Source organism: Anas acuta, chromosome 21, assembly GCF_963932015.1.
Source record: "Anas acuta chromosome 21, bAnaAcu1.1, whole genome shotgun sequence".
Taxonomy (NCBI): Eukaryota; Metazoa; Chordata; class Aves; order Anseriformes; family Anatidae; genus Anas; species Anas acuta.
Genome location: NC_088999.1, coordinates 5,156,616 through 5,181,610, shown reverse-complemented (window position 1 = coordinate 5,181,610; position 24,995 = coordinate 5,156,616). Strand labels below are relative to the sequence as shown.

The 24,995-nt window shown below is 43.9% G+C and overlaps 2 long non-coding RNA genes across 13 annotated transcripts in view; both read right to left on the bottom strand.

The window, feature by feature from the left end:
• Nucleotides 1-904: 904 nt before the first annotated feature.
• Nucleotides 905-24,995, bottom strand: part of LOC137843094 (uncharacterized) — a 48,743-nt gene continuing 24,652 nt past the window's right edge. For 11 of the 12 annotated variants that reach the window (XR_011089352.1, XR_011089346.1, XR_011089347.1 and 8 more), the window contains one exon: nt 20,157-21,779. This is a non-coding gene — a long non-coding RNA (uncharacterized lncRNA). Of the gene's footprint in view, nt 1,195-2,316; nt 2,586-20,156; nt 21,780-24,995 lie in introns of those variants that run through there. The other variant, XR_011089349.1, reaches the window with a different exon arrangement.
• On the bottom strand, nt 3,080-8,121 carry LOC137843060 (uncharacterized). Its single transcript, XR_011089330.1, has 3 exons — nt 8,026-8,121; nt 7,105-7,276; nt 3,080-6,973 (listed from the first exon to the last, which is right to left on the bottom strand). It is a non-coding gene; the product is annotated as an uncharacterized lncRNA (long non-coding RNA).

Here is a 24,995-nt window from a genome sequence, read left to right as displayed (position 1 = left end):
GGGTGCTTTTGACCAATAATCTTGTGTGAAACACTGTCCACCCCTGTAAAATTCACTATAAAAGTTGGGCTATTCGGGCAATAAAATGGTGAAGCATGATCTGACTGTACTGGTGTCTGTCGTGCTTTCGTCCGTGCTTCGCAACACACCCACTCAAGAAAGACCACAAAACCCACAGAAACATTGTTTTGCCCAGATGTTTCCCCATCTCCAGCAACCAGTGCGAGAACATCCTACATCAGAGGCAGTGTCTTTTTGCTCAACAGCATTCCGTGGATTTCTCCTACAAGAATGTGTCCACTCATTTCTGAAAACACACAGACTTTGAAGTGAGGCAGATGAGGTCCTCAGCTGGCGTGGATTGGCATAATCCCACTGACTCCACCAAAGATTCCCAGCTCTGCAGCTGGTGGGGAGCTGAGCCACTGTGTTAGACAAAGAGAATTTGCACTCTGTGTTAAAGAAAGACGAGAGCTGTGTGACGACACCACTTTTGGTATGTATTTAGCTAAGTTTTTCCATAGTGTCTTATTCCTCTGCATCTCAAAGGTAATTCACAAAGTTGTTCAAATGATAAAAATAAAATGATTATCACACTTTTATTTTATATTTTGAAAACGTAGTGCGAGGACGGGTCAAATATTCTCTGCAATACTTTCCTAACAGTAGTTTGGGGGTTATGCAAATTTGGACTTGCACACGGACTTAATCACACTGCCGTACAGTTTGCTGTCCAGAGCCTTGGGTAATTGGCAGCACAAGGCAACCCTGTGCAACACAAAACCTTCTGCTGGGCCACCATACTGTGAGACCACGGAGCTGATAACTCACCTACCCAGGAGCTGACAGACTACACTGAAAATTGGAAAGAAAAAAAAAAAAAAGAAAAAAAAAAAAAGGGGGAGGGAGACAGAGAGAGAGAAATACATTTTTAAAGATAACCTGGAGGCAAATATAATATTTATACTTATTTATCCTCACAGCACAATCATAAGCCCCAAAACATGTCTAATGAGGTGGAATTGCAAAATGGCCATGAGTCCTACTTACTTGGCTTCTCAGTGGTCTCTTAGCAGTCACATGGATCCGTATTTTTCAACTATGTGACTGCTGCAGGCAAAACTCCTCTAAGTAAGAGTGAGAGTCACAGCAAGTCCTTAACTCCCAGTGGTATTCATCCACAAAAATGCCAACCTAGGAAAAATGAGAAGACAGGGGAAAAAAAGTTGCAGGGGCAATTAAACGGAGCAGCCTGCTGCACTTGGTTCGCACTGGTGGGGTGCTCTCTGCTCAAATGAACCTTCATTCACAGCCTTCCAGCTGGAATGGCCTCAACCCATCCAGCCTTCAGGACAAACCATGAATGTGGAAGAAGTGAAAACATCGCAGGACATGCTCCAGTGTCATTGGAGAGGAGGTAGCCCAGCCAGGTCACTGCTGCGTCTCCCACCTCTCATTTAGCAGGTTCCAACCTTGTTTCAGTCCCTTTTTGAAAGTATCTGGGACTTCTTCCAACTCTGATTTTTCCACTGCTGTACTCTAACCTGGACACAAGTCGGTTGCTGAGCCACAACTGCCGGATGTCCTAGGGTAATCAGCTAACCCTCAGGGTTCCCAAAAGATGGTCCCAGCTTCCCAACATGCTCAGAACATTTTCTTTTGTCTAAACATCCTGACACTTTTTTTCAGACACTTAAATACCCATTTGTAGTCTGGTTTTCTAGTACTTTAGAACCTAAACCAAACTAAACATGAAGAAATCGGGCTGCTTTTAGGTACCCTGATCTTTGGCCCTACAGAAGTATGGGGATCTGAGAGGTGAGCACCACCTACGTGACACCAAAACAGTTTGCTGTGGTTCTCAGCAGCTGTGGCTTCTAGCAAGAGCCAAAAAAAAAATGTTGCTGCTCCAGAGCGTTTGGAGGTGGTCACTGACAGGTCCAGCTCCCTCGACACAGGCACTGGAACTGGGGAAATATGGCTCAAAGATTAGATCTGTAGATTAAATTAGCTCTGTATGATTAGATCTTCCCTCTCTGAACAACTAGGAAATTCTCAGAATTTTCACCTATTTTTAAATGAGTTTTCGGGCAGGTTTAGCTCTGCAGTTCTGATGCTCTACGTACAGGCACCACCCAGCTCGCAGGTGATGCTCTGTGGGTATGTCCATGTGTTCCCAAACTTTCAAACGAGAAACCAGAGTCAGAAAGAAGGGGGGATAACTTTCAGAACCTGGCCACAGCAGTAACTCCCTTACAGCCCACACAAGTCCGCTTCTCAGGCTGAAAGTAGAAGCACAAAGGAAAAAATCCAAACCTGCAGCCAGCGAAGTTACTGACAGCTTCGGCTGTTATTGTTTGAGGATCTTCAGAAACGATGCTCAAGTCTGATCCTGCCGTGACATCTGGGAAGTCCCCAGGGGCTGCAGTTCTGACAAACTGTCAGTGCCGCGGACACCCCAATTCCAGCTGCAGCACCGCAGGTGCTGAGCGGCGGCGGCAGGGGCTGCGCTGCTCTCGGCATCCCGCACCACGGGCTGCGTGTCACGTTCTCTTCTGGCGCTGCGATCTCTGTTCCGGGTTCACCTATTAAAAAAAATAAAGAAAGAGGGTAAGAGCCTGAGATGATGGAAGGAGATCCCCAGGAGGTTCCATGGCACAGCGCCGGGCACCGAAAAGCTGCAGCCTCATCTCCGTTTCCACGCAGCGTCACAATTAGGTTTTGGAATCAGTAAGCTTAATACCTTTTAAACTTTCTCTGATATTGCAGATTTCTGTTTCCTAACCAATTGATGTGCCTTTCTTGTGAGACACCAAGAATAAACATTGTCCTTTCTCTTTGGAAAACAACAAAAATGTTCTCCTCTCTGAACATCTTTTACAAATATCTATTTAACTGAACAGTAAAGCTAGCAGAGAACTTGCACCATTCTGATACAAAGCTGATTTGGTGCTGGCTTGGATGCCTGTGAGGTGTGAGATGACCTCCCCACTGCTAACCCAGCCAGAAATCAGGTGCAGTTCAGTGATATTTGTAATTAATTAAAGAAATGTTGAACTGTTTTGCGGGCTATGACAAACCAACCTCTTCCATTTATTTGTGATCTCCTGTAGCAAACAGAGTAACTACAAGGCTGGAGCCAATAATTCAGCTTAATCTTCTTGATTCATTCACTGTGTCTTTCACTTCTAAGACATAATTTCAAATCTAGCCCAGACCAAAGTGACAGAAAATCTTTGTGATCTGAGTCACGGGAAAGGTCACGGTTACAAAGAATTTCCTAAGCTTTAGTCTGATTTGAACCACAGCAGCCCATAACGCGGAGTAACAGAGCCACAGCATCGACACCCGGGAAGCCTCCCGGTGTCCTTGATCTCCCTGAGCAGCTCGAGGTTACTCCCTGGGATCCCGAGCATCTTGTTGGGAGGAAATCATGCACAGCCCCGCTGCAGACACAAACCCACTTGGTTCTCAGGCACCTCCTTGGCTGGCCTCGAGACAACTGGCTGCTTCGGTGGGGCTGGCCGCTGGCTGCATGCACTCGCCTGCTGCTTCCCAGGCACTTTAGAGGCCCTCGTGCACTTAACTTGTGACATTACCACCTGTGTCTGGGGAGCTGACCTTTTCAAGCCAGCGTGGCTGGCAGCTGCGACACAGGTTACATCTCCTCGGTGCAGAGCCCATGACAGTCACTTGACCCTCCTTAGCGGCAAGCGACCGCATTGTCTGCGGGCAGAAAGGGGAAAATGAAGTCTGCTCTGCGGATTCCTCACCCTCCGCACACCGAGCCATTTATCTTCGCCTCTGTGCCCCACGTACAGTCATATTTATGTACCTGTGGGGGCCGTAAGGAGCTTGTTTATTATTTGTTTTCATTTAATGATCTCTGTCATTCTCCCCCAGGAATACCCATATGCACTATGCAAATCATATTAAGCCCTTGGCAATAGTGAGAATGCCTTGAGCAGTAATATCTCGTACATTAGCTCTTTGAATGGAGGCAACTTGGTTACTGAACCAAGCCCTCGCTGCGCTCCCCCCGGCCAGCTCCATTTGCTGATGGTGTCGTTCCCCCCCACTCAGCCCCTTCCAGCAGCTCACTGGGGCTTGCTCCAGGCTCCTTGCCCCCAGCACTGAGGCTGCTGGGTCCCAAAGCGGGGTCTGAGACACCCCATCGCTGCAGAAGGGAGGCTGCTTTGCCTGCTACCTGCTCTCAGAGTCACCCCAGGAGAAAAACGAACCGAACACTTCTGGCAACCATCTTCAATTTAGGCAAGGACTTTGTTTGGGTGATGTGGATGCTGTACGGTCACGTATCAGGAGCAAGAAGGTAGAAGGAGAGGTCAGCAAACCGTAATTAACCCCTATGATAAAAGAGCATCCACACTTTGGGGAGAAGGCGTGAGAATCGACGAGAATTCCTGTTCTCTGACTGCAGCACTGCAGGAACTTAGGGGTTAGGTGATTGACCCCGAGACTAGAAATCCGTGTTTCCTGGTAATGACTCCTCTCTAACCTCTGCCAGTCCACTTAACCTTCCGAGACCACATTTTCATATCTGTGATACGAGGATGAAATTCTTGAGTCACCGCCGTACAAATCTGGGAGGTCTGAATTGCAAACAAAAACATGATCGTAATAAGAATCACGGCTTTTGTTAAGGGAAAAATGTGATGTTTCTCATAACCCCTTGTCACAAGCTTTAGAATCCCCAGAGTCTGAGTGCCTTGCTAGAAGTCAGGTCTAACGAGTCAAACAGAGCTTTCAAATGCATTATTTTGAAAATATATATTACATTTCAACTTATCCTTCATTATCCTTATCCCTGTCTCCTTTTAGCTCACTGTATTGCTGCTTTGCTATTCTAGTCCACATGATCTGCACTTTGATTAATTAATTTATTCTGATTATTTAACTCCTTTTTCATTTTTCCATATTCTTCTTCCTTGATTTTTCTTTGCTTATCTCCCTGTCAGTCTTTTCTTTGTATCTCTTTCTATTTCTGCTCTCAAGTAATTGTTTTTCTTTTCATCTCCGCTTCTTCCATTTATTATCTTCATATATGGAAAAATATACACTAATACCTCCAGGGAAAATAATCCACAATGCAGACACTCAGTGAGAGAGAGGAGATCCAAAGGAGCTGCAGCGCTGAAAGAGATCTAGCCGAGACAGCAAACCGAAGATTAGATATGGTTTTGCAAGAAGATACGGCTACAGAAAAGGCTAATGAAATCTTGTCAACATATGCAGAGGCATCACCTTGTGTTACAGACCAGAGGGACTTAAATCCGACCTTACAGGGATTTCTTGTTAGCTCATATGGAATGCTGCATTAGTTTGTGTGTAATGTGTTGCCTCAGTAATACACCTGTCTGTCCAGGTATTTCTGTAGACCAAGTCGCCAATTCTCACTGCTGCACCGACAGGGAATGCAGGGGATCAGCAGAAAAACGACGAACTGAAAGGACAACCACAAAAAAATCATGGGAAATGCAGAACGACACTTTTAGCTTAGCCAGGAAGTGGTTAAAGAGCTGACAAATAAGTGGCAAATAAAGGACGTATCTGATTATCAAGGAGGAGAAATGAATTTTCACACCATGAAAGAAGAGATAAAATGAAACCAGGGTATCCTAGGTTAAATTTAATGAAAAACTTGAGGCTGTGGACTAGGTGCTCTGATGAGGGGGTTGTAAGATGCATCACTTGGGGCTTTAATGGTAAAAAACAGCCATACAGTTTCGTGTTTTTGTTTTAATTGTCCCCAGTCAGGTGCTGAATGCTGTAGTTCAACAAATCTGCCTGCCCGCACAAATTACAGAAAGGAGCTATGTTCTAAGTGCCATGAAATGAGGGACAGAGTTTTCCGCATGCTCCTACTAGAAATGGTCATTTTTAGTTTAAAACGCACCCAAATATCAGAATCTCTCCCCAAAACGATCACGTCAACAAGTGCCTGATTCCAGAGAGCTTCTTCCAGATTCACTCTCACAGAAAGCAAACAGTGAGACCAGGGAAGTGTCAGCATTATCTTCTACTCAGCAGCAGTAAGGTTTGGGGAGATGCATCTTTTTGCATGTTCAACACTGAAACATAATGAGCTTGATCTGCTATTTGGCCACGCTGCAAGTCAGTGTTAATAAAAATATACTATAAATAATTAACAATAATTTAAATATTCATATGTTGTTGGGGGCAAGGCCTTTTATCAGGCAGTTGAGGATACATTAGCGAACCGTGATATATTTCACTGAGGTTAACTTTACCCTAAAAATGCTACCCTAGTGCATAGAGCAATAAGGTATCAGAAAGGCCAGCAGACAGTTTGCTAATATATAACTACAATATTCCTACTTGATGAGCTACAGTTTCATAAATGCTTGATGCATATAAGTAAGCTTTGAAACATATTGGAAGCATTAATTTCATTTGACTAATGCTGATACTATGCATGTATACCTTGCTTTTATATAGCATTCTTTCTTTTTTTTCTTTCTTTTTTTTTTATTCAGGAAAGCGATTTTTCTTCCACAGTATCTGAAATGTCACCTCAAATTGTCACTCGAAGGTAGAATTGCTCCTGAGCCAAATGATCCTGTATATAACTGCAAACACCGTCTCCCCCAGGTGAGTTTAGGAGCTCTGCTTTCCTTTCCTGTAAGTGCTCAGAGATGTGGCTTTGCCCCTGGAGCTGAACAGAAAGCCAGCTTTGAGTGCATGCTCTCCTATCCATATGCACATGTAACTTGATATTAACATGATCCGTACCCACACGGTGATAAAACTAAGCAAAAAGGCCTTTGTCTAAATATAGAAGTGATGCTGGAAAAGCTCTCCAGCCCTCCCTCCGCACACAGCCGTGCGACGAGCCTCCTCTCCCCAGGCGAGTTTGCAATGCCGACAACGGGCTGGATTCAGCAGTGCTATTAACCCCCCACTACAGCGGAATAAGAAAATGTTCCTAAGTACTCTGAAAAAAAAAAAAAGAAGAAAAAAAAACACACAGAATGAGGTAACAGTTAAATTAAAAAAATCTGAAATGCAGAAAGTGCAGTTGTATAAACAGGAAAAGTCCCTGTTCTGATAGCATCGGAGGTTCACCTGCATTTCTCAGCTCAGATACTGACTACTCGAGCTTTTCTTGTTAAACAGACAGGCTGCTGCTCAGTTTATGTGAAGCTTATTGAGTAGAGCACACAGGACAGACTTAGTGCGTAGGGAAAGGAGGCACGGTCAGCGAGGCCACCCCGTGATACCACCCAACAGCTGGCTTCTGAAAAAGCAAAACAAAAATTCAGTTCCTGAAATTTCTCATACTGAAAAAAAAAAAAAAAAAAATCTTTATAGTACACTTGCAGAGAGGGTGAGCAGCAATAGATGCAATCAGGTTTCCAACAAGGAGATTAATCACAAATGCCCTATTTAATTGATTTGGCAGCAGTGGTCTGGTGCCATTCAGCACCACCACTCGAGCCCCTGACATCTGGCAGCTGCGTGCTCCTGTCCTCATCCTGCAGACGAGACTTACGGCCAAATTAAAAAGTTTGCAGCTCTCGCTTCACTTCAGGAGGGACTTCACTCACCTCTTTAAAGCACATCCTACTTGCTTTAGTACAAAATTAAATACCTGCTCTTCATGCAAATGGTGCCAGTGTCCAAGAGGAGCTAAAATGTGATTGGAATTCGTTCAGCTATTGGATGCCTTCAAACCGAAGGGCTCAAGCTGACCTTTCCAGAACAGCTCGTACCAGGAATACAGATTCAGGGAGACCTGGGTTTCTTTTCCCCTCCCAGTTTATTCCATGGTAAGACCCAAGGGCTTTGACCCCCCGCACAGCACACAAAACATTGTTTTTGCAGTTAAGTTGTGAACGAGCAACATTTAGAAGCAGCATTCAAAGCATCCTTCAGGAACTGGGTCATTTTTCCCCCTTATCCTGCGAGGAAAGCAGCAGAAGAGCTCACACAGAGCAGGCAGAAGGAAGAGCTCGCTGCAGAACAGATGCCTCCACTGCCACGTACCTGGGGTCATCGCGACAACTTGGCACCGCTCCGCAAAACCCGACTGGGGACATCAGCTCCCGTCCAGGATCGGACACAAGTCTTCTCCCCTCTTCATTCCTGTTCACACATTTCCATTGATTTTAGTTGTTCTGAATTAATTCCCAGCTAATCAACAACTGAACAAAGGAGCAGCACACCAGACAGCAGGTTTTGTGCTTCCTTCCTAACCTCATTCTGTGCCCCAGCACGGACAATCAGCGTGTTCCCATTCCATGCCCGGAGCAGGACAGTGCTCCAAGCTTTGCACAAAGGAGAAAAAAAATCTAGATTTCATTCCTGAGACTGCCACTCTACTGGGGCAAAGCAGTGTCTGCCCCAAACAGCCCGCCCTTATAATGGGAATAACTAAACCAGCCTCTGACAATGTCAATTTGTGTTTTCAGATCGCTGAATGACCAATGTTACAAAAGAACACAGCACACACTACTGCAAGGTGGCAAATCCCAGCCATGTGGATAGAGAAAAGTCATCTTTGTATTAGAAGCAAGAAAGGAGGAGCGTGTTGCTTCTCTTGCCTGGCTACCAGATGCTTGTTCCAGGTGCCAGAATGCTCCAGCCATCCCCCGAGGTGGGCTGCCTTTCACTGAATTCCGAGTTTTTACGAAGTAAGTGGGTTCAGGAATCTTTAAAATCACATACAGAGCATTTCCAAGTTCATCTCCTAAACCTGGGACACACCCTAGAAGTCACCTTCCTCGTACTAAGAACCTCTGCTCGGTCTGCCCCGTTGTAATTACCGGGCAGCCGCTGCCTCGGGATAAATCTAATAGACTTTTTGGCACTGTCAGATTAAAACTTACCTATCAACTCGCTGCAGTGCTTTAGCTCTCCCTAAATCTGTACTTGGGAGAGAATTTATGACCAGGAATTGCATTTTGCAAAATGATTAAAGTTACCAAACATCCATAAAAAGTTGCAGTAGTAGATATCATTTTTTTGAAAGTCTGCTTAATTTATGAGAGGTGGAAGGTTTATTGTCATTTAGAGTCCACGGTGATACAGCAATTTAGCATTTTGCTGAAGCTGTACACAGCTGCTTTCTCATTTATGATTTTTACATGTTTTTAAATTGCCATGTTTGCATCTGGGGGCGTCAGCAGGCTGGGAAGGGGGCAGGGAGAGCAGACGGTGCTTGGTGTTCCCACCCTGCCCCGATGGACGAAGCGGTCTCATTCCTCCACCAGGACTGAGAGCTATGCAGGGAGCTTCAGCGCTCGCTCTGAAGACGGTGTCTTCTCCCTCTCTCTCATCGACAGTCCTGAGCACAATAAAAATTAATCATGGATGGAAATTCCTGCTGCAGGTCCGGGGTTGGAGATCCTCCACGCGAGGACAGTGACCTGCCACGTCAGCACAGCCGGGAGCGATGCCATCAGCCCGCTCCCAGCAAGAGGAGACACCAGCCAGTGACCTCTGCGTCCATAAAGCAGGGCCCTGTAGCCCTGCGGGGTGGCCAGCCCCATCCTCCTGTTGGAAGACATCAGGGAATAACAGCCCCGCACTGATGTTCTTTACTCACATTGCAGAGACCTCAGGACAGGAAGGTGTCCATCACCAACTGCCCATCATCCCTAATGTGCTGCACGGGATGTAAAACCCACATCGTGGTGCTGGGTTCTCTGCAGGGGAACTGCAGGTTTCCAAGAGGATGACTGCTCTCTCTTTATGAGCTCTGGTACAGCATCAGAAACCTTATGCAAGTTGAACTGCGTTCCTCCAGTCATCCCGACAAGCTACCTCATGGCTTAAGACTTCACCCCCTTCGATCCCTTCCCGTGTTCTTGCCCATGATCTCCCATCACAGAACTCTCAGGCCACACCAGGTGCAAACACTTTGAAGCCTGCCGGGGGGAAGCATCCCACCAGCCCCTCAGAGGTGCATGGCTGGGGGCACCTCTGGGTCCCTCCAGAAACTTAACTTAGTTCTGCACGGAGGGCGGCTCCTTCTCCACTGTAAGGCAAATCCATCCTGAGCCTTCAGTGAACTCTGACAGAGACCTGGGGAGTTTTGATTAAACACCAATTAAAGCCCCCAGCACCGTGTTAAAAGAAGAAAACAACAACTGCAACAGTCAGAGTGAATGCTAACCTTGAGAACTTGCCTGTGCCTGTTTGGATGATGCTGCTTTGCTCCCTGCTGCTCTCCAGCCTTTACTCCCATTTGCAAACTGAGCCAGCTGCAGACCTGAGATCGGCCACAAGACCTCGACCTCGTTACCACGTGCTCCCAGCTGCTCCCCACACAGTTTGCAGCCTGCTAACAGTCGAGGCTCTGACAAGCACCTGCACCATGCACTCGGCAACACCGCACCACCGAGATTTCTGAGGTCAACCCAACGCGACACACGGATCGCTGTGCCAGGAGGGGTGCACAGAGGACAGGGATGCCTCACGTCTCTCTACCCTGCTGTTATCAATAATTCCTTTACCTTTTTCTTTGTTGGTGGGTTGTTGGTTTTTTCTTTTAATTTTGTTTTTCATTTTACAAAGCCAGCCTTCTGTTTGTAAGTGAAAACTAATTAAAGACATTTTGATTTATCCTTGTAAGAAAGCCAGTCTCTCCCCCCTTGAGCGTTATAATTTTCCAGCTTAATTGAATTCTACACTGTGTTTATGATGTAATTTTAAGAATCCCTAAAAACAAACTCGAAAGGCTCTTTTCATTAATTTTGAATTTCTTCTGCAACAGGCAGCGTTTTTTATCTACGGAGAGGGCTGGAGTTCCTGTCAATTGTAATAAAATCCAAATGCTTCTTAATAACTGGAGTGAAGTCAAAAGGAGCCACAACAATGAGGAATTAGAGATTAGCAGCTGTAATCATGGACTAATTGAAACAATAACCTATTAACTGGTGTCTTGGCGATCCTTGCAGACACAGGAAGCTGTATGTAACCGGAGTTGGCATTACTAAGCACAGAGACTTGTCCTTCTTAATGAAATCCTTGTCTTGCCAGGAAGAGACCTCGCACTTTCCCTTTCGGTGAGAATACTCAGAGTAATGAGGACTTCCTAAGTGCGTATGAAAATATTAAATGCTAATCACTGGCATTTAGTTAAGTTTCACAATTAGCAGCACATTTCGTGCTAAAGAACTACAAATTCAGCTTTTTAATATTATTTAATACAGCTTAGCTCTGCAGCTTTACCATTAACACTCACAGAGATGCGAACTCCTGCTCTGTAAACGAATTATTTTGTTGTCCGAGTTTGTTTCCAAAGTAAGTAGGCATCATATCGTGAAGATGTGGCATGTTTAAATAACTAAATCAATATTAATAGAGTGAATATTAACATGTCAGCTTCAGCACAGGGAGCCCTTGGGAAGGTCACCCCTTTCGAGGGTGCCCAACACCACCAGTCCCTCCCAGGCAGCAGCACGGGGCTGTTGGTGGTGCGAGGGAGCTGCTGCCTTTGTGGAGCATCCGCTGCAATGCAGGGAACATTTGGCACCTCGCAGAAACCGGGCATGTGCCCTCCCTTCGTTCAGCCCAGATGTTTGCTGAATACACATAGCTTGTGTCCTGACCCGTGGCAGCAGTCTGCCACACAAGTCACTGCAAAACTTTACCTTGATCTCAAAATTATAAACATTACCTGGGCAAAATTCGGTATTTGTTGGCTAACGCAGCTAGCACTGCTAACCTCAAAAAACAAACAACCCTTGGAAACAAAAAGGGGGGAAAACTGTAAACGTTTACCTCGATTATATCAGAAAGGAAGGCAGCAGCAGCACCAGCAGTCCTGCGAGCACCCGTGCTGTAGTTGACAGGCTGGCGGCCTGAAATCTGTAGAGCAGAGCAGTATGTGATGTAAATGTTGTCCATCATAAAAATCAATGGGTCCTTTGCTAAGTGGTCAATATTTATTTAGCTTTAGCATTGTTTAATTCAATGCATCAATTAAAGATAGTGTAATGTCTGATTTGGTCCCAAGCTGCTGTTTCTGTTTGTCGTTACCTCATCTGTTTGATATCACTCATGTCTTTAAGTCCCTGCTCTTTTGTCCCCTTGCATAACTCAAGGACAGGAGTAATTGACGTGAAACTTTTAAAAATTAATTTCACCGCATATGCCACTAACAGAGAGTGCAAGTCCTCAGAATCATTTATAACTTCATGGTGATTGGCCCTGACAAAACAATACCTTAAAAACTCACGAAAGTAAATTATGGTCCGGGCAAATGGCTGAACGCGAGCTGGGCCCAGGGCTTGGAACGCAGCCAGGCAAAAACAAAGTAATGCGCTTTTGATATTAATAACAGAGATGATATTGATCCGCAAGCCAGTGTCACTTCTACGCTCAGGCAAGGAGATTGCTTCAGGCATTTAGACCACTGAAAGCCACTTTCCATATAGGCCATTTAATTCTGGGAGTCTTTAATTATGTGAAATGGAGCCCAGTTAAAGGGCCAGATACCTATTTACTCATCTTAGATATGGGCTGTGATTCAGGAAGCTGTCAAAAAGGTATATAACTCAATTCTTAGATTTCAAAATGCAGTCATCTTTTTAAATGTTTATTTCATCTGTGGATTTCTTTGGCTCGGAGCCTGTTGGGAATTTGTAGGTACATGGACTCAAATTATAGGATGTTATTTTTCAAAAGACCTGAAGCTAATTTTCCTTTTTTTTTATTTTTTTTAAACCCAACAAAAGAAGCAACTCAGTATGAGAATCAACTTCTCTTACTGAAACATGGGGTGCGATGGGAAAGCAACAGGACAGCCCTGCAGCTTGAAATGCCCTCTGCCACACTTGTGCACACACGACATTGCACTTGCTATCCTCAACTAAAAACGATGGGATTTGCATAAATATCTTTGCTTGCTTTCCAAGAGAGACGCATCATACTCACAAAGGTGGATTTCCCAGGCCGAGGTGCTTGTGCTCCAGGCGTGCTGACCCCTTTGCATCGGCCTCCCCCTCTGGAAGGCACTGGAGTGCCCGCGTGCCGTAGGGGGGCTGTCCTTCAGCAGGCTCCTGGTGCACACTCAAAGTTAACAGAGAAGGAGCTAACAGACCCCCTCGGCCAGCATAAACCTCCAATTCTGAGAACATTTGCAGCCACTGCTGCTGCCAAAATGCCGTTTGTGTAGTGCATCAGCCCTACGTGAAACTGAGGAACGCAGCAGTCGGTGTCATCAGGGGAGAGACTGCTCCAGCCTCTGCTTCAGGAATAGCCAGGTACGTAACAGTAAAAATCAACTAAACTATCACTTAGTACAGGTAATCTGACAGAGCACAGTGCTTTCCAGAAAGCTCTTTAAATCTCTTCTTGCAGCGCCTAACACGTGTCTGCTACAAACCTTGCTGGGGTCAGGGCTCACCAGGCAGCACGGCGGCTGCTCAGTGCCTCCTCAGCCCGGCGTGGCTGGGCCTTTCCCTGCTCGCAGGGCAGAGAGCTGCCCGTCTTCTGCTCCCCTCTCAATTCCCACACTGCTCCCCACCACTGAAACTCACCCGCGCAAAGCCCGGCTTCCTGGGCTTTCATTCAGCAGAAACGAGGAAGTGAAATCCCTCGCCCCAGCCCACGTGCGGCCTACACCCAGGCCCTGCTGCTCCAGCGGTGCCTTGCCCTTCTGCCGCAGCAGAATATTAGCTTTAATTAAAGGCACCATCTACACGGCTAACCTCAAGGCTGAAGGTTTGTGCTCCTATTAAGACAGTTAATTCCAGCCCTAAACAGATGCTGAGCTCTGAGCTCGATGGCAGCTCCGATTTGGGTGTTACAGAGCAGGCGGCCAGCAGTGCTCATGCCTGGGCCCCTGGAACCTCTTCCAGGAGGGTGAAAAAGCTCCTGAGCTCGATGCCAAAGCAGCTGAGCAGTTTGTCTACTTCTTTACAATGTATGTAGCTGCCATACAGCTCTTTGGAAAAAGTTGTTGGGTTTTCTTGTGGATGTGAAGTGAGCTGAGTCCTAAACGCAGCCGTAGCATGTAACAGCAAGTACCCTCCGCTGTTCTTGTGTTTCTCGATACCGATGTTCATAGCAGAGGGCTTCAATACACGGGCACTTCGTCCTCATCATTTCTGAGTCAGCTTTTAAGTAACCATGAGTCGCAAAGCAGCTTTAAATTAGGGGAAAAAGTAAGTGAGAACATGGGATCCCCAGAAATCACTAATTGTTTTTGATGGTCATATTAGGGAGGCTGCAAGAATGGGAGAGTCCTGTGTTGTGTGAGGAGTCCCAGTGCTGCCTCCCTCTCATGGGTTTCTTGTTACAGAATGAGCAGAACACCCAAAGACAAAATGTGCCTGAAAACAATGAACAAAACCACCACGTCTCCGGTGCTACCAGCCAGGCAGCCGCACACAGCCTCGCTGCAGTCAACATTCATTCAATTTAATAAGACTAGTTGGGAGGGAGGAAGGTAGAAGGGGCTTGGTGCTATGTCAGCATGCATTTTTCCTCTGTAATCCGTCAGGTTTCGCTTTTAATTTCTGTAAATAAACAAGCCTGGCCATCTGCCGACTTCGGGTGAGGTATTTGTGTCCCCTCTTACATTCTCTTCTGGTTTTTGACTGGAAACCTCCCAAATGAAAGAGTTAACTCACTTCCTGTATTAAATATTTACATAAAAATGTTAAGGAAGGTGTGTGTAAATTATAAATAATGTAAGGCAGGACTGGTCTCGGTTAGAGCTAAGAGACCCAAATTGTATCATCATAATACATTATTCACATATAATGCATCTATTCTCCTCCATTAGTGTTACTAGAAAAAGCCCCTGAGTGCTTAAGTTGAATTTGGAAGAGTGTAATAAATGTGAGATAAACAAATAGCAGTGGGGATGCATCTGTAGTTAAACAAGTGTAAATTAGAGCTCAGCCTAATTCCTCCAAACTACACCTAGGACAAACACGACGCTTTCCAGAAACAAGAGATCAGTTACAAATTGCAAAAAAAGACACAATAAATCCAAATTATCGGATATCGTTCCCCTAAAAAAAAAAAAAAAAGGAAGGAGAAAAAGGGGGTTTCCATGGAGAACAGCATTCTGCTGAATATTCTCTGGTGGAGTTACACTTAAATAACCTTCATGTTGTGACAGAAAATGACAAATGTAAAAATGCAGAGTTAAAATCACGCCTGATCCTAATGCCCAGCGTGTGTGCACCTTCCAGTGACACCGAACAGGAACAGGCTCCAACTCCTCTCCTACAAACGCATTTTCAGGTCCATGACTTCCAGACGCTGTTGGCTCTCCTTCTTAATGTGAACTACAATGAGTGGGTACAGTATTTACTAAGGACTGTGTCTGCTCGTGCCTGCTTAAAAGCCTTTTATCTTTGTACCTTTATTTCCTGTGGGCTTTCATGGTTCTTGTAGGCCATTCCTCCCCCCAGCGTGGACCTGGACAGCAGTTGCACTCCCCTGCACGGGTGGCTCAGTTCCTGCAGTTCCTTCCATTCCACATCTGTGGAATTACCTGCTGCCTGCTCACAACCTTGTCTGGTGTCAGGGAGAGGCGTCCTAAAAGAGCTCTATTGAAATGAAATGGAACCGAGCACGTGGCCTCTGACAATCAGCTGGCTGCAAGGTCTGAGGCACCAAGTTCGGGGGCTCCTGGCACAAATCAGCCCCAGGCAGAAACCCAAGCCCTAAAACAGGCTCCCCGAGACCTGGTAAAACCCTGACAACCTCCGAACTGGTCCTGAATCACTACAAATACTGGTCAAACCCTTCCCTCCCTGGACCCCAGCAGCAGTGCCAGCAGCAGCGAAGGCAGGACAAGGGACCATGCTCTTGTGCCAGCCCCAGGGGAAGAGGGACGGCAAATCCTGGCGCAGCTCCTGGCAGCAGGACGCGGCCGTGACAAGCTCTGCAGGCACGCTTCGTCTCCTGCCAGCTCAGGAAAGCTATCCCAGTTGCTGTCCCACATTTTCTTTTCAACTAGAGAGCTTCTTTTCCCCAGGCCCAGAGAAATATCATCAGCTGCTGATTACTGAGAGCTCGAGAAGTGATTTATTAATTTCCCACTCGCTTTCAGGTTGGGAACATGACTGCACTCAAGAGCAGTCACCTGATTCCTTGGGCTACTTCTGCCAGGTGTCTCCCGGTGCCTCGAGCCTCTCTCTTTCTTTTTTTTTCCACATGGCTTTACATTACTGCAATACACAGAATTGTTTCAGGATTTCTTGGGGCTATTTTTTTGCTTTTTAAATATTTTCCTGGAAGTGAAATGCATCAACGTCCCCTTCCCCTCACCAACGCAAATATTTCTGCCTGCTTGGAGTTGTGACTCCTTTCTGCTCGCCAACGCTGACATATCCTATAGGGGAATTAACTCTGAATGGGGAGCCAGGCAGGCACAGGGGAGCACTTGTGGGTAAGCTGAGGGCTCCCGTGGCCTGCTGAACAAGCCACAGGCTATCCACAAAGTGAGGATGGCAAGGCACTGCTCCCGATGGTCATTTTCTGACTCCAAGTGCTTTCAAGAGATACCATGTTTTATGTATTCTCCATTTTTTATGTATTCTCCTACAATATCCATCTCCTCCACCAAGCCAATGCAGGAAAGCACAATTTAGAGAGACATCGTTCCAGGTGTCCTGGTGGCATCCTTGGTTCCTTTCACCATCTTTTACAAATCAAGCACGTCTCTCTTTTCATCGGAGTAGGCTGGGAGAAAGAAGCAGGGTTCTGATAGACTAAGTAAGATTTTTCTCATACTCTGCAAAATCCCACTGGGCTAGCAGCAGGGCAGCTGCCTGGTGGCATGCTCCTGTGTTACAAATGGTGACTGAAGCAGCTAACCTGAAAAATTAGTATGCATAGTGCTGGTGAAAAACAAATGATATGTCACAGCCGGAACAGTCACAGTGCTAGAGGAAAAAAATTGTTGCTTTAGGGCAGTGTCTTGATTTGCTATAGGTTGAAGAGCTGGAAAAAAAAACACCTGTTGCAAGTGCAGCACAAAGAACATGGGGTCAGCAAACACTACTAGGGCAGCAACATTACCCAGCGACTACAAAAGTCTATCCTGGTGTCAGAAACAGCGATTCTGCTTCTGCCACTGCCCCAATAAAGAATCTCAGATTTCCTCTACTGCCCTAGAGCTGCACCACGATTTTCTCAACTGTGAAGAATGAGAGTTTCCCAGGGCTGCAAAGGGTTTAGAGATCTTCAGGTGAAAGTGCTACTGTAAGCACAAGGAATATTCTCGTTCCTAATTACCAGCACACATTAGAGGAATTGCAGTGCAGCATGTTCAGTCCAGCAGGTCCTAGAACACCACACTGTGGTGCACAGATGTAAAGTTAACATTTAGGCTTGAGTGCTTCTCAGAAAGGCTTCATAAATGAATCTCATTGAAATGAAAATGCCAAGCATATGTGAGTAGTGTTAGTGCTGTTCTGATTTATTTATTTATTTTACTATTTATTCCTGCTAACCATGGGTGTTCAAGTTCAAGGACCAAGCACCTTCTCTGAACTGCAACTCAATTACACTTTGAATGACTTCTGTTTGGCAACTCATTTTGCTGCTGTGCAGATGAGACTTATGGCAACAGTGCAGTCTTTTTGCCTCCTTTCTGCAGAGCTCAGAGACCTTTGCTAAAATAATCAAATTTATTATCTGTGCAAGTAAAACAGGAGTAAAATAGTTGTCTGGTTTGTGGAATGCTTGGAACAAATAACATTTCCAGCACATGGGAATTTTCACTTTCTGGAGACCAAGGAAGGGAAATACTTATGTAATAAAGAATCCTTAGTCTAAATTCTTAATGGCATTTATAAGTTGCACTGTGAGCAACACCTTGTGCTGACAAACTGTGCACTGATGAACACGCAGTTGATAAACAGGAATTTCCCAGGACATCATAGAAGCAGAAAAAGGATGCAAGGAACACTCTGAAATCATACCCTGAATACAGGAGACCTCTAAGCCTTGAAGTCTGCACCCATACAATTAGGAGGGTTGGACTAACTGATCCACTTTATCTTACACTTAGTAAGTGTAAGCTACACTCGATCAATTCTGTTGATGGGAAGCCCATGAAAACTGCTTCAACCTGTACAAGCTAATGCCAAGAAGTTCTGGCTCTAACAAAGTTCGTCCAAGGCACCAGAAAACAATGAGCTACAACAACACAACAGGAGATAATAAAAAACGTGTATAAACATCCATGCCTTTAGGTGAGACAGCACAAGTCACAGTCTGAAGTTATCTCCCAAGGTGGTAATATTATCTGATTAGCACAACTGTCCAGAGAACTCAGAATCACGTACAAATTCAAGGTCATGGCTCTTGGGACCAGAACAAATAAGACAACTACCACAGGATACAGCCAAAGAGGACAGAAAGGAATTGCAGTGCAAGAGAAGAATCATGAATGAGCCAACCTCAGGAACACTGCACTCCAGAATGGAAGCCAGAGAAGTTTCTAGTCCCAAACCACACAAGAGCTGACTGTGCAGGCACCTGAGAAGTGATGATTACAAGTGCAAATCTCAAGACAAAGGTCACAAACTTTTAAGGATGCCAAGAAAAGCAAATACTCCAACAAAACTGCAGGAGAATGCCAAGCAATTCTGACTTGTGGTAGAAGGTCAGAGAACATGACTGCAATCTGCATCTGGAAATGAGGATTAAGATGTAATTTTAGCTAATATTTGAAACCTGCCTCTGTCATTGAAGCATAGAAGGGTAAGCTTTCTGCTATAATATGCAAATACTGTAGGGGTGCAAAATGCCAACCAGGATTCCACTAACAGAACCTGCAGCATTCCTTGGAGATCAAAGGTGAAGACCTAGCTGGTTGCTCACGCCAGGAGGAATGAGCTTCCCAGAAGCTGCAGGATTGTAGCTACCGTCAAACAAGCAAGAAAAGTCTTATGGAGCCCAAATCCTCACTTGGTAAAGTGAATCAATGATCAAAAAGATTTGTGACTGTGCATTTGTGACATGCAGCTCTTACTTTCATGTTGACCTTCTGTGGTGTCTAGCAGCACGCGTTCTGAGGATGGAGAACAGGAGGTAGATGAGGAACTTCTTTCGGGTATACAGGAGGTTCCCCATGCGTCATTGTCTCCTTTCCTTTCTCACCATCTGTTGGATGTTGCATCAAGAGGCTTTACATGACACAGAAAATCCTCAGAGCTAAGAAATGTAACTACAATTCCTCAATGAGTTTAAAAATGCTAAGGTCATCCCAACAAATGAGCAATAAAGATAAGGAAAAAATGCTCATAAAGCTTACCACAAAAGTACTGCAGAACTCTAGGAAGGCGTCAGCCTCACCACTTGTTTTTTTAGACACCATTAGGCTGTATGCTCCTTAGGTCAAGGGAGTCAGACACACACGCCCCTTAGTAAAATGTCCAGCACAACAGGACCCAAATTTCAAGTGGGCAATGTGTATGTTAATGTAAATAATAGGTAACAACTTCAGGGTTTTCTAAAATATACACCAGGAAAAACCTACTGGAATACACCCCAGAATCACAAGAGAGTAGGACACTTTTTTTTTTTTCCCCTAGTAAGGCATTTGTCCTCCATTCATTAGAATCCAATTACCTCTTGGGTTCTTTCCCCAATGCTGGGGGTTTCTTTTCAACAAAAGAAAACAATTTTCCAAAACAACAACAAGAACCCTAACTCCAAATGATGCCCTTAGTGTAATTAACTAAGAGTCAGATTCAGGGAAAAGCTGAAAGCACAGGAGCAGCACCAGAGAAATCCCCGTGCAAGCTGCTGAGACTCACAGGAGCTGCTGCATGCTGAGATCTGCAGCCTCCTAGCATGCCACTGCCCAGAGCAGATTACTTTACGTGGCGGTGGTGGCGATCACACAGATGTATTTGGCAGTACAGAAATCTGGAGGATCCGCTGTCACAGTTTCTCCTACTATTCCAGATGATGCCTCCAACATTTTATGTGCTGATTGAAAAGTGTGCATGAAATTAATGCGCGCACGCACGCCAACATTTGAGTGCTGGGGAGGGGAGGGAACTGCAGAAACATCACCAAAACCTCATTTACAAAAATAGTTTAAACAGTGAGCTAACAAATTAGGCAGTATTTTCTCTACCAGCATGTTTACTTAGCTAGCATTATCACTGCTAAATATGCAGCTCTGTGCCATTTTCTTCAGTCTTTATCTTGAGATGTCAGTCTGTCTAAGAATTCCACAAACAAATAACTGGAAATCACTTATAAATAGCTGGCTTTAATAACAGTAGACACTAGGATGACTATAAAAACACTCCAGTTCCATTAACTCAGTAAAATCAGCTGAATTATACAACAAAGATAATTACGTTGAGCAAATTTATAAAGTTACATAAAATAAAAAGGAGCGGAAGAAGGAGGTAGAGCTGAGGATGTCCTATTTTAAAAGAATTTCTGCTGGAAAAGACTAGGTCAATTGCATAAAAATGTTCAGATTTGTTTATGTTCTTTAACTTACAATCCTGATCATTAGCAAATATGCTTTTTTGGCTTCTTTCCATAAGCAATTCGCTAGAAATAGAACCGTCTGTTTTAAGCCTGAGCGCTCCCTTAAAATATTTGCATCCCAGCCTCCCACTGGGGCAGCACACAATATTCAGATCCCGAATGCTGACTAAAAACAAACGGTAAAATAACTGACCTGTTTTCCTAGCTTCTGAAAAGCGCTGGGTAAAGAAACAGCCTGAAGTGTGAAAAATGACACGACTTTCACAATTACCGCGTCGCTAGCAGACGAGGGTGTTAACTAACTGAACCGAGGAAAACATTTTTCTTCCAAAATTTCCAGAGGAATGATATTATTTGTAGATATATTTATACAGTTATTTAATGCGATAGTGTCCCTTTAAGTAAACTTGTCACAGAAGATTTATTTTTTTCCCCATTGTCTAAGAGTACAGTGCAGGGAGTACAAAAGGTCCACTGGCCAGGACACAAACCCCAGAGGCTGAGGCTAACAAAGCGGCTGACAAGGAGCGACTGGGTGACACAATGGATGAAGTGTTCACAAGATCCTGCTGTTACAGATAGGAGAAACATAAAAATAAGCAATATTTGATTCAAAGGAATTAGGAATAATGTTAGCATCAGAAATATAAAAACTGCAGTGTTCAAGAACTGGAAAAGGTTGTGGATATCAACTATTTAATTATTTCCAAATACTTTATCATATATCTAGATGTAATAACTCAATTTTATGCCACTTTCATGGAAATCTATTTCATTCTTTTCTTACATTTTTTAGCTTTTCCATCATTCTGTTCCATTTAATGAATACACGGATTTTGAATATTAGGTGAATAGTCCTTGCAACTGAACACAAAAGGGAAATGATGCAGATAGCATTATGGTCCCGCTTCTTCTCCTTGCATTAGGTTGGAAATGATATGCAGTAGGGATTATGCTTTGTTTAAAGCTGAGCCTCTGCCTCTAAAAGAATACATTATACAAATCTTCTAATGTTGTTGAAATTCCCCAAAACTTGATTGTGTCAGACATAATGTGGCAATGAGGTTCTTATCCCTACCTTATGCCGAATAAATATCTAATATCAGAGAGTATAACCTTGGAAAAGTATACACCAGGGAACATCCCTCGTGTCAATAATTCATAGGGCTGTTGGTGGGAAGGTACATGCAGCTAGCCCCTAACATTATACGGAATACATTAGTGCCCACGCAGCCACAGCTCCCCGGGAAGGCGGTGGGGGAAGGGGAGAGGCAGGAACAGACGGACGGACGGACAGACTCCCCGCCAGCCTGATAAAAAAAAAAAAAAAAAAAAAATTATTCAAAGTAGCACTTTCTCTGCCAAAACAAACAAGACCCCACATCAGACTCATGCGAGGGACGGAGCATGTGGAGCGTGCATTGTGACACACGCACGTGCTCCCGGATTTGCTTTGCGTTTCCTAATTGCCAGCAGCGAGGGTTCCTGCCCCGGCTGCAGGACCGCTGGGAGCTGGAGCACGCACCCACGAGAGAGGCTCCCACGAGCCCACGGATTAATTGGACCGCCGTTAATCCTAAAATCAATACATTTGGGCTCAGTGGTATTTCTATAGGCAGAAATGCAGTTGCCATTCAAATGAGCTGAAATAAATAAGAAAAAATTCAGCTAGCACGTATCTGCCTTAAAGACGATTGAGATTTTAATTAAAGGCAAAAAACGAGAGGGGATTTGAATACAGTTTGAGGTCTTCTGCATTCCCATTTGCTCTTTAACAGTTACAGTTTTAATGATTTAGGAACCAGAAGAATAACTAAGAAACCCAACAGTCATTATCTCAAATAATGAGACTTTTTAATGCAAAATCAATGTTTGTTATAATGAAAATAGATTCCTCAGCTCCTGCAGGGTGATATGTACAATTCTTTTTCGCCATTAAATAGAATGTGATTGCTTATTTTCACCAACATGATGAACATTTTTATTCAGGAGTAAAAATAAAATGTCAGAATTTATTTACTGTTATTAAGCACATGTATTTAACCAGAAGCTCCCACCATATGACTGAAGCTGAGGAAATTGGGAATAATTTTCTGTGAACTTTCCAAAGCTTGGGGAATAAATGCAAAATTTCCAGCAAGTAATGAAAAAGCTCGCTCTGGGAAAAAATTGTCAGGTTGCATTCCGGCTCCTGTTCAGATGGTTGGCCAAACTCTTTGTTATGTCAAACGAACCGAACTCAAAAGCTAATGAAAAATATCTAAAGCACATTTAATGATGTAAAAGAAAACACTTCTTCCATAACAAGATATCAAAACTGTTATCAATGCAGAGCAATTTTTTTTTTAATGCTGATGAATGTATTTATAGTGATTTTTCATCTCTGAACATTAGGAAAAGCGTTCGTAATAATACTCCAGAGCTATTTCCTCTTAAGAGTCCAGATCTAAAACAAAGCATAAAAATTCTGGGGCTAAATGCTTCATTGTGAAACACTTTGTATAGTTCTGAATGCTCATATTTGGCTTGTTTATGCATGCAATACCCAAAAGGTATAAAATCAGAACATGAACAAGACGATAGAGTTTGCAGCAGAGCTGCCAATATCCTTTAACACATTTTCTTGGGTTCTTGTACAGGTATCAGGGGAAGAACAAGTCCTCACTGGAAGAGAACTACAACTGGGAGCAGATCTGCACAGGAATCTCCATGAAAAACATGGGGCTGGGCAGCTGCAATCTCTGAAAGGTGCCTTCTGCAGGAACGACACTGCTGACAAGCATCATTCACTCACCTGTGTATGGGAGGAATTTCCTGGAGTGATGCAAACATTTAGGAAAAACGTACTCTGTCTTGACTGGGAGCCCCTCGAGAGCATCTACAGCAAATAGAGGCAAAGCAGGGCTAACTATAGCAGGTTGCTGCGGGCTGTGTCCAGTCAGCCAGGGTTACTGGCTGCTTTTGGGTAATGTGTTATAATCTGCTCACGCTGTACAGCACTGTATTAAACGCTCTCTGTATATACTAGCAGCTTCCAAAGTTTTCACCGAGGAATTTTAAAGCATTATTGGTGTCAAAAGAGTACAAACACTACTTTTCAGTAATCATAAACATAAAGAAAAGATTAGCACCTCTTTCTAAATAAACCAGGCAATGGAAATCATGGTGTTTACTCAACTGCACTCATCTATTGTGCAGACCTCTGCATGGCTGTCATTTCTCCATGCATATTTATTCCAACTTGTTAGCTGAGGCTACATCCACATGCAGAACAGTGCTTCTGGACTTGCAGAAACTCCTGAAGCAGTAATACTTATTAACCAGTTCAGCTTGGCTCCACAGCAGTTGCTTAATGGGGAAGACTCAGCAACTGGAATTATAGAGAAGTTTCCACAAGGATATTTTATTTTATATAGTGTTTATTTTTATCAATGTTCATTTTTCATGAATACTGGAAAAATGGAACTTTCAGAAGATCATTTATTAATGAAAAGCAAATTACCATCCACACAGAGGCATCTGTGAAAATCAACAGAGGATTTCCATGAGCAAGAAACATTTAAAGGAAACTATTTTGTGCTCATTCAGTAAAGTACAGCAGTAACTTTATGACAGATAACTTCAGTCTCAACTAAACTTTACAGGTCAAATTTGATGGTTTATTCTCACGGTTGTTAAAAATGTTATCAAAATAAATTCAAGGAGCATTAGTTATGAAACATTATGAGGAAATCATGATCTGCTCATGACTATGATGCAGGCAGAAGTAAGGCCTAAATTCTTTGAGTAAATTACTCATTGTGACATATTTTTTATCTTCAAACTAACCATGCTTGACACTACATAGAGGACAGTCATTATAGTCTACAGTGTCAGAATTCAGACCATTAAACACGACACAACTAACCAAGAAATGCAGTTTATGTAGGAACTTTCCCTAACGAACATGTGCTTTGTAACAAAACATACAAAGCCTCACATCATGGAATCTGTGTGCATTCATACAGGCTGCTCCACCGTGGTGCCCATGCAGATGTGCCTTTCTGAAACAGCTTTCAGAACTAAAAAAATATTTTATTTACAGAATATCTGTTGCCTGTGTTGCCCTGCATTTAACTTATTTATTACTTAATACTAATACTTAAATACTTAATACTTAAATGTATCTATGCCATAGAGCTGATTTGTTAGGAAACTACATATAGGAAAGAATTAACACCATTCAAGCGTTTATAACAGCACAAGATGTTCCAGACAGCGTCACAGACTAATGCAGTAACTCTGAAGACTGTTATCTCTGAGATCTTACAGCAACTACACCTAACGGCTAGCTCCTTCCTGGCAGAATATTTAAAATACCTAAGAAAAGTATTTCTAAGAAAGATGAACAGCATTAAAGTTTCAGGATGGGGCTACTTTCAGTGACGGAGTTTTCCTAATGGGATTCATCTTCAATATTGAAATCACATGCTTCAGTAAGAAATGGGACAGACCAAGAGTTATAACCAAGAGTCGTATTTACAAGA